The sequence below is a fragment of the Miscanthus floridulus genome, chromosome 5 (assembly GCF_019320115.1).
Source record: "Miscanthus floridulus cultivar M001 chromosome 5, ASM1932011v1, whole genome shotgun sequence".
NCBI classification, from domain to species: Eukaryota; Viridiplantae; Streptophyta; class Magnoliopsida; order Poales; family Poaceae; genus Miscanthus; species Miscanthus floridulus.
Genome location: NC_089584.1, coordinates 13,094,972 through 13,105,237, shown reverse-complemented (window position 1 = coordinate 13,105,237; position 10,266 = coordinate 13,094,972). Strand labels below are relative to the sequence as shown.

Below are 10,266 nucleotides of genomic sequence, written 5' to 3'. Positions count from 1 at the left end.
GTCGATATGTCCGAGTGGTTAAGGAGACAGACTTGAAATCTGTTGGGCTTCGCCCGCGCAGGTTCGAACCCTGCTGTCGACGGTGTTTTTTTTTTCTATCACGCGTTAATATTTTGTTTTAGATTTGAAAGTATGTATGTATATAATTTGTGTTGTCCTTTTCACTTATAGAGAATATCCATCCATTGATGCCATTATTTTTTATTTATTGCAGCCCCCTAATTTGGTGGCCTGTCAGTAGTGGTGCAATGGGGCTGCCAATCTGCAAATGATGCTAACCTCAAAACCAGTGGAATATCCGAGTGGGGCTTCGCCCGTGCAGGTTCGAACCCTGCTGTCGACGGCAGTTTTTTTTCTTTCACGCGTTAATATTTTGTTTTAGATTTGAAAGTATGTATGTATATAATTTGTGTTGTCCTTTTCCCTTATAGAGAATATCCATCCATTGATGCCTTTATTTTTTATTTATTGCAGTCCCCTTAATTTGGTGGCCTGTCAGTATTGATGCAATGGGGATGCCACTCTGCAAATGATGCTAACCTCAAAATCATTGGAATATCCGAGTGGCTAGCGTCTGGATGTCCGGACACTAGCCCTCCGTCCGGATGCCCGTACCACTGCGCCTGCCACGCCTGCTGTGCCTACCAGCCCACGCCTACTGCTGATGTTGCATGCCAGCCTGCTGCTACTTCACATACTGCATGTTGTCATGCGCCCAAGCATGCACATGGGACCACCCCCCACGCCAGCGGGGACCACATTCGCCTGCCCTCGCTTTTCGCGTCTGACACCAAGGCGAGGCAGCAGAAGGCAAGGAGAGAGATGCAACGCCCGATCAAGTTTTGAAACATCCAGATACAACAATTGCAACATACGTCTAAAGACAATGAAACATTTGGACCATTCGTCTGAAACACTTTCGAAAACACCTGAAAAACACTTGAAACAATTGCAAACATACGCAACATCCAGATAAAACGCTTGCAACATAGGTGTGAAACCATATACAACATCTAGATAAACACACTTGCAACATACGTCGAAAAAGATTAAATATCAAGACAGAAGCTTGCAACATACGTGTACACTATTGCAACTTATGCAACATCCCAATCTACTTTTACAACATCCATCTGAAACACTTGCAACATACCTCAGAAACATCTAAAAATACTTGAAATATACGCTTGTAACATGCGTTTTTCACCTAGTTTGGTTTTGACTAATTGATGAAACCTAAGTACTAACCTTTGTCATGAGTGTCATGTGAGCAAGGTTGGTACATACCAAGTGATGGAGCATGGTGATGAAGTCCATGGAGATGGAGATGGACATGTGTTGAAGATGATCAAGCTCCAACTTGAAAAGAAGAAAGAGAAAAACAAAAACAAGGTTGATCAAGGCAAAGGTATCAAATATGTTTTTGTTTTGGCACCCAAGAAACCATAGAGGGTGTGAGTGTATTTAGGATCAATAGCCATACTATAAAGAGGGGAAATCTTTGGCTAAACGGTTTATCAAGTGCCACTAGGTGACATGATTCGTGCATATGCATTTAGGAATCTAGTGTGCTAACCTTGACCCTTGTAAAATACTTTAAAAAATGCTAACACACGTACACACAAGTTCTACACTTTATGGTTAACAAGTTGGAAGCAAGGGTGAAGCGGTTGTGGACTTAGAAAAAAGGAGAAGGTCCAAGATCGGACGCTAGCCGCGGGGTGACCGGACTCACCCTGGGCGCGTCCGGCCATTTATAGGCACGACACGCTGTCTGGCTGAGACTAAGCAGAAGCGATCGAACGCTGAGGCCAGGTGCACCGGCGTGTTCGGTCAACCTTTGGCGGGCGCACGCAGAGAAGAAGAGAGAGGATCGGACGCCAGAATGCGTCAAGTCGCCATTGACCTGACACGTCCGGTCATTAAACCCGCCTCTAGACCCTTACTAGAAATGACCAGACGCCGCGTGTACGTGCGTTAGGTCATATCAGCGGTGCGTCCGGTCATCTTTTAACTACGTGAGCGATCAAGAGATGACCGTTAAGATCGAGCGGCTCTGGTTCAAATAGGGACACGTGGACGGCCATAGGCGACCGAATGCTGGCCGACCAGACGCTGGGGCGTGTCCGGTCAGTGCGTCCGGTCAGCCTGAGAGTGCCCAACGGCTCTTTGAGTCTTGGGGCTCTATAAATAGAAAGGTACCGGCTTGGAGTTCTCTCTCTTAGCACTTTGACATACTTGACATCCTTGTGAGCTTAAGCAAACACCTCCTACTCATCTCCATCATTGATTCATTATCATAGTGAGATCGGGAGTGATTCCAAGTGCATTTGCTTGAGTGCTTGCATCTAGTGGCACTTGGAGATCGTTGTGGCTACGGAGCTCTTGTTACTCTTGGTGGTTGCCGCCACCTAGATGGTTTGGAGCAGTGGAGGAGCTTCAGCACATGTTGGTGATTGTTCGTTGCCGGCTCCAGTGATTGTGAGGGATCTTGCACCTTCCCCCATGAAGAGCCTCAAAGTAGCCCTAGTAAATTGCTCATGTCATTGAGTTACCTCACTTGTGGTAGGTTCTTGCGGTGCCTCTTGTGGTGGGCTCGGTGTGTGATACCTATTAGCCGCCGAACCACCAAGTATTGGTCAACACAATGGGGACTAGCGTGCTGGCAAGCACATGAACCTCGGGAGAAAAATTGGTTGTCTCTTGCCCTTTGGTATTCTCTCGGTGATTGAATTGGTATTCATCTTGTGATTAGTTTACTCCTCGATGCGGTGGTATAATCACCCTACTCACTCATTTATGTTTTCGCAAACTAGTTGTAATAAGCTTTTTAGTGTAGCTAGAATTGAGAGCTTGTCTTGCTTGCTAGTTTAGTATCACCTAGTGGAGCTCTTTAGTGTAGACTTATTGAGAGCTCTTAGTGAGTACTGACATAGCCATTGTTTGTGCATAGTGATTATAGCAACTAGAATTATTGAATAGGTGGCTTGCAATCCTCGTAGAGCTAGAGCAAAATTGCATTTCGCCATTTAGTGTAATAACCTCTTGCTCTAGTGTATTTATAGAAATTTTTATAGGCTATTCACCCCCCTCTAGCCATTTAGGATCTTTCAAGTGGTATCAGAGCCATGATCACCATTTGATTGAAGGCTTAATGTAACACTCCTGGTGTTACGAGCTCGTTTAGCACCGCGATTTAGGCCTAAGAAATTTTTTGAAACAAATTTCTCGGGTTTTTATTTAAAACGTACTTGCCGTGATAAGGGAATCGTGTGTGACTTAGTTTGTAGACTCGAACCAACACTAAGTTAAATTCTCCGTATGTAAAGATATTTAGGAATGTCCGATAATGATTCTAGCAAGTAAATGGCGAATGGTGTGTTCTATTAGATTAAGCAAGAAAATCAACTTTTATAAATAAAATAAAATTCATAAATAAATAGAACGACATATATATATAGCCTTGGCCTAGTGACCTGTTTACGTATAGACTCGTTTTAGTCCCTACAATAATTTGGTAATGTACCTGCGATAGCTGCCGTCTGGTCGACTCATAGATTTAACGCGATTGGTGTGAAAGCATGTTCCAGAAGTGAGATAGCACAGCAGCTTCATTTATTTTTCCTAACATATAGCGTACTCGTTGCATGGCAATTATTCACCGTCTCATCCATGTCACTGTTGTCCTGCACCTGACGCCTTGTGTGAGCGTTCTTGCTACTGCGACGCTGCCCTGTCTTTTGCCTTTAAGAAAGATGGCCGACCCGTAGCTCACATCGTCCCGTTGATCTGCAAATCCACCAACGCACGCCGTGCTGTCCCAACGTGAATGAAGTTGGCCAGTCGCTCACATCATTTTCTTCCTTTCTTTCTATTTCTACTGCCTTGGCTTGTCTCTGTCTGTCCTCTGTGCTGCGCCTGCCTGTGCACCCTCTCCTCTCTCTCTGTCCTTTCGCTGCACTGCATAAGGATGCTCCGGTAGCCCACGCCTGCCCTCGTGCGCCTTAAGCCGAGGACCCAGCTACTCCGTCTCCCTCGCCTTCCTCTACTTGTCCACGCCACCGTTGCCCGGCTTGGACGCCGAGCCCCGCGAAGCTCCTTGGCCCCTGCCCCGCCCATGCCCGCAGCACCACTTTTCTTTCTCTCACCAAGGCCAGCGCGTGGCTCTGCCTCGCTTCCTCTCCTCCGCATGTAGCATCGGTGCCCCCTCCTCTTCATCCTCGCGCTGCGCACCCGCCCCGGCTACGCCGCTGTTTCCACCGAGCGCGCGTGCCCCTCGGCCCTGTGCTGCCCCACGCCGTGTCCCCGTCGTGACGCACCACCGCGCCCGCAGTCCACCACCGTTCCCTCGTGAGCACGCGGATCCCCTTGGTCCCGCGCTGGAGCCGCAGCACCCCACCTTCATCCACACCCGCCGTGGCCGGCCATCTTCCCGGTCGGGTCTGGCGCGCCGCTTTCCCTGCTCTCTGCCCTCCCGTGCGCCGTGCTCGCAGCATTGTCATGCTGCTCCATGGCGCCTCGCCCACCATCGTCCGCTTCCGCCACCACGCGCTCAAGCACGCTATGCCACCGGTGCCGGGGAGCTTGTTGCGCCGTGGTCGCCACCGCCTGCCGCACACTCCTTCCCCATGCACGCACGCCGCCATTGCGTAGTCACACGCCTGGATGCGCCATTTCCGCCATCGGCCGGTGTTTTCCCCGTCCGTGCTCTGCCTTGTGCATGACGAGAAGGGTAAGAGTCCAAGTAAAATCTTGTACAGGGTCCTCAATGCTAAATACGTGACTCAGGTGAATAGTGCTTATGTCTCGCGGGTTAGTTTTGAGAAAACACAGGGGTGTCTTCGCATAATGGCACCGCCGACGCTGGGCCTCCCCTCTTGGGCCGGCCTGCTCATCGGTTGGACTGCGCATCCACCGTTCTGGGCCGAGTTGCGCTGCCAGCCTGTTGCCGACACGACTGGGCCGCCCGCGCCGTGCCTCGCTTGGGCCACTGCTTGCTCGCTAGGCCGTCCGCGCCTTTACCCGCGCCTAGGCCACCGGTTGTGCCGCGTTGGCCCGCGCCTGCCCCACCTAGGCTGCCATGGCCGCTGGTCCAGGCGAGCTGGGCCGCTTCGGGCCCAAGGGTCTTTTCTTCTTCCTTTGGTATTTTGTTAATATTAGTAATCGACTGAATGTTTGAAAATTCATTGTAAATAGTAGAAAAATCATAAAAATGCCAAACCAATTTTGTTAGTCTCCTAAAATCATGATCTACCTGCTAGTGTATTTTGTTCACATAGTTTGATAATATTCTTGGAAGCAATATAATTAAATTGAGATACTTAATATTGTAAAAATATGAACTTGTAGGGATTGTTGTAATAAATTGGTAATAGTGTTGAGTCTGAAGTTTTCGCAGTAGGTTCCTAACAATGTTAGGTGCTCAATGTAATTTTTGTAGCACCAGAAGAATTAGTTTGCTAGATAGATAATGATGCTCTAATTCAAATAATGATTAAATCGATAGAATGAAATAAAGAAATAATTTAGGTTTATATAACTAAAATATTTGTTGGGAAATAATGGCTTATTCGACAACATGAATACGTAGACCAACGTTAGAGCTATCTTGTTAGCTTGTGAGGTGTGAGCGGATTTCTAAGCATTCCGGCTGTTGTTGATTATTTACATCTATGCATTTGTATCAATGCATATCATATAGGTACGATGCTGGATCAACGGATCAATTAAAGGATGATTGGAAATCCGAAGATGGTGTAATGATATTCTCTCCAGGAGATGATGCAATGGGCTTCCTATCCAGTTGATGGTGGATGATCTAAAGCTGCAGATACTAACTTTTTAATATATATCTTACCCAGGCAAGCCCCGGTGCATAACCCCTACTAGTTTAAATTATATTTGTGCATTAAGTTTTAAGGAGTTGAATGAAACCCACTTGCATATATATATATATATATATCTTTATCCTATGAGTCTTACTAGTATGATAGGATCATGTAGATTGCTATGCTACAGGACTCCGGTAGAAGTCGAGTGATTGCCTGTCACTCACGAGAGATAGGAAATATATTACTAAATTATTATCACTTGGAAAATATAAATGGTGGAATGGAAAATGGTGACTAGGCAGGGATATGGTTTGGGTATTAGTGGGTGTAAGAGGTTGTGTCGCCGTGGATGCGGGGCATAGCTTTGTTACATCGCTTTCCCTGTCTGTGTCGGTTAAGGATCGGTCGTTGCACTAGACACGAGGCAAGTCACAGATCTATTGTCCTGAGCACATACTTGGGTATGGGCGCTTGGAAGACTTGTTGCTCTCTTGTCATTGATCCAGCTCTTTTCGGACCGACTGTCAGGGTTTTGTTTTGGTGGACGAGGTCCTTGCACCGCACTGAGTCCGGGACTCAGAGGCGGGGGCTTGCAGTCCCAGTTTGGATGAGGACCTAGACACCTAGGACAGGAGGGTGATGGGTTGGTCCTGCTTGTGTCTGGGGTATAAGCGGGGCGTGTGTTTTTGGGGCACCCAGCTAGGCACATTGGTTCGTGAATCGCCGCTGAGTTGGTATGACTTGTCTTACCTCTAGCATCGTAGTAAGAACTGAAGATGAAAGATGAAAGATGGAAAAAGAAAATCAGATTGCTTACCACCTGCTTGAAAGTAGCATAGGTGCTTACATAGAATGGTTGGTTAATGAACCAATGCGACTGTTAATAAAAATCGAATATAAGGACACACTCTTAGTAATGCATCCTGCAAATGCAATAAACCCACAAACCAGATAGCCTTGCATATCCTTGGAGTCTTTTCTTTCCTCCTGTTGGGTAAATCTTGCTGAGTACAATTGAGTACTCAGGGTTTTATTCCCCCTGTTGCAGGTGACAGGTGGATGCTAGAGCTGACCCTTGTGTGTGGATTCCTCCTGGTGGGCTCAGAGAGGATTTCCTTTACGCTGCGATCGTAGTTTTTATTTATAACTCTCACCAAATGCTTCTATAAATAAAAGTTCATAATCTGTTGTCGTAGTTTGTATATCAATGCTTATCATGTCATGAATAGATATTTATTTCCGCTGTACTTCTAATCACATGTTTATATTCCGCTATTCAATTAAATTGTTTATAACTCTGATAATATGATTATATTCCGCTGTTATAATAATAAATATTATACTCTGATGTTGTATATGTAAAGTGATGTAAGAAATGGTTAAGAATGATGTAAGCTTTATTCTCTCATTTGTGATCCTGATGTAAAAATGTGGATTTTTGGGTTCTCCCCTGGGGTGTGTTCGACGGAACCGAGTAATTTGGTGTTCTCCCTTAAGTGCTTAGTGTCTAATGGAAGATAAGCACTCTTGAGAGACATTAGATTAGGTGGTTCTGCCACAGGTGGTATCAGAGCATAAATGAGGAAATAAGGCTTTGAAAACCCTTTCTAAAATAAAATTTGACAACAAATTCTTTTCAAAAGTTAGGACGTTTATATGCGAAGTATATAAGTAGCCCTATTACTATGGTTATGTATCCAGGATAGATGGCACTCTGCTGACTTAGGTAGGCTTAATCAAATTTTCTATAGGTACACTAACCCCGAGTATAGTCCGATAGTATCAACTAGTTACAGGGAGAGAACGATGTGCCAAAAAATCTGAGAACGATTGCCCTATATGTTGGCAACATTGAAAGGATGTATAGGACGTGCATTCATGCATATCCTATTTGTGCATTGTAGTGGCCGTTTTATTTGCAGATATGCCATTCATAGGTGTCACGCGTGTCGTATTGTGCACTACTGACTCGTTCCTGTTCAGAGTTAGGTCTGCACTTTGGCTTCGTGTTTCGCTTTCGCTAATGGTTCACGCCTGTCATGACCCACGTGTCTCCATACCCCTTTTCTACGCTCTTATCGGACCCTTGCCCTGTAGTCATACTAGTCAGTAATGGCATCGCACGTCACTCGCCTTGAACGCGCAGGATTTGGTCGATTCGTCGTAGTAATCCCGCGCGAGAACCCTAGTGAGCCATGCGAGGACCACTGCCTCTCTGCCTTTATAAGTAGAGCCTAGCTTAGCCATTGGTACCACCACTCGATGCACTTTAGCTCACTTACCTTTTCCTTTGAGCCAGCTTTTCGCTCAGCCTTCCTCACCACCACCGCTAGAAATGGTTGGAGCCTAGGTTAGTAGTTACTGCCTGAACGTTGAGGGTTTTCCTAGAATCCTACATGCCACTCTGCAAAAGCTCAGAGTCAAGGATTGTCCCGAGTATGAGGGCCGTGAGTATGAAGAGTGTGGCACCAAGCGGTGTGAGGTTATCGTCTACATCAGGAAGAGTGAAGAGTTCCCCGACCTCACTGAAGCCTAGAGTGTGACCGCAACTGGGTTTCGCTTTGTCAACACCTACCAGCTACCAGGTTATGGCTCGCAATGCCTTATGGTACCTCTGCTAGATCTATGAGGAGCCCATTGCCCGTACCCCCATTAAGTTCTTTCCCCCCTTGGACAAGAATCGACGGGCATGGAGGGCTCGCATGGAGGCCTTGCAAGGGCGAGATGCATAAAAAGATAGTCCAACCGTGGTGTACTTGACCATGTACCTGCTTGCTCTGAATGAGCAGTATGACCAGCAAGCCTTGGAGCTAAGGGCGTGCCATCGGCGCACCAAGGAAGCCGAGATCTTCACCTGGATGCTCCTGGTGTAGCTCGCCGAAGCGCATGCCAGTTCCGCAGCTGCTGAGTTGGGAGACTACCATGTCAGAAGCTCTAAAAGAGGCTGAAGATTGGCATGCCCATTAGCTACGGGTGGCCTATCTTGTCACTAGGGCCAAGCGGAGGATGCTGGCTGCTAAAAGGCAGGATGCCCCGATCTTGGAGGGAATCCCTATCCACCCGCCTAAAAGAAGGAGAACCGCCAGCATCTCCACCTTCGGAAGTGTTAGAAGCAGAACCCTTGGTTCCTCTCACTCAGCCACTACCATGAGAAGATGTAGATTAGTTGCCTTGGGATGCTGTACCCATAGTACTAGTGCTTTTCATCGTTGTCCTCCAATATTGTACTCTTGCCGTTGTTGTCGTCCATAGTTATCAAGATCGTCCGACCATAGGTGAATGCTATGTCGTGAATGGGAGCTTGGATGCATGCACGTTGTACCCGTATAAGATCATTGAAACATGTATTTTATTTATTTCGCTGTGTTTATTGCGTTCATTTACCCTCAGTTCGTTAGACGTGCTTAAAGTTTTCTAGGGTGATATTAAGCGGGTTACAAGAGAAGTTGACATTCAGATGCCAGTAGATCAGCCGTGATTAGATGTTATTGGACATTGTATCGACTAATTGTGGATGTCCCAGTAGAACACTTGAATCTCTTTAAAATAAATCCGTCGTTGGATTTGAATTCCTTGTCCCTTGTTGTGAAGGGAACCTTTGTTGTTTGAATTTTTCCCTTGCAATACTCCCCTTATTCTGTGGTCTATGACCCCACTGCCTTTATGGCGTGTAAGTTGGTAATAGTTGCCTGGTTAAAAGCTTATGGTGCCATGACGAAACCGAGGGCTCCCCGTGGAACAGCTGCCACATGGTGACGCTGCTCGACACACGCTGGTATCGAGGTTGTTAACCAAGTACCTTTACCAAGTTACACTGCCATACCACTTTTGCTACAAATAATTTCTGTGGAAATATTCAGATGTTCAAATGGGGAATCCACAACAGGTTGATGACATAGTGTTCTCTCAAGGTAAGCAAGAGGAGGTGATTTTGGAGGAAGAACGTATGACATGGTCTTAGTCTATGGGAAAGAAGAGTAGTAAGGAAAGTTAGTAGTGGATAGTCGGGAGTGATTGGAAAGGCCTGAGTGGATGTCATGTCCTAAGCCCTATGTTTAGTTGACCGCACTATGCATGCTAGGTCATTTCACTGCGTGCCCTGTGAACACCATCTGTGTCGGGCCCTTTAGCTCCTATTCTCGTGTGGCCACAGACTCATGCCGCACTCGCCGCCCTTATGCACTGTGTGCTTTTCCTTTTCCCCAGCATCCAATCGTCTCTCTACCTCATGCCTCGTCCCTCGTACCAGAACCCCCCTTCCCTCTCCTTTCTTTCTTCTTTTGGGGACATGGTCGCCCGCACGCCTCCCTCATTGAGTGCACTCTCTTATCTCCTCTCCTTTATTTCTCATTCCCTCGCTTGTGTAGGAAGCGCACCATGGCCGTGTTTATCCCCACCGCATGAACTGCCTGTGTATTCCATTCATGCCGTCTCC

The 10,266-nt window shown here is 46.7% G+C and overlaps 1 non-coding gene across 1 annotated transcript; it reads left to right on the top strand.

Annotated features, from left to right (window-relative positions):
* Positions 1-82, top strand: TRNAS-UGA (transfer RNA serine (anticodon UGA)). The gene has a single exon. It is a non-coding gene; the product is annotated as a tRNA-Ser (tRNA).
* Positions 83-10,266: the final 10,184 nt, after the last annotated feature.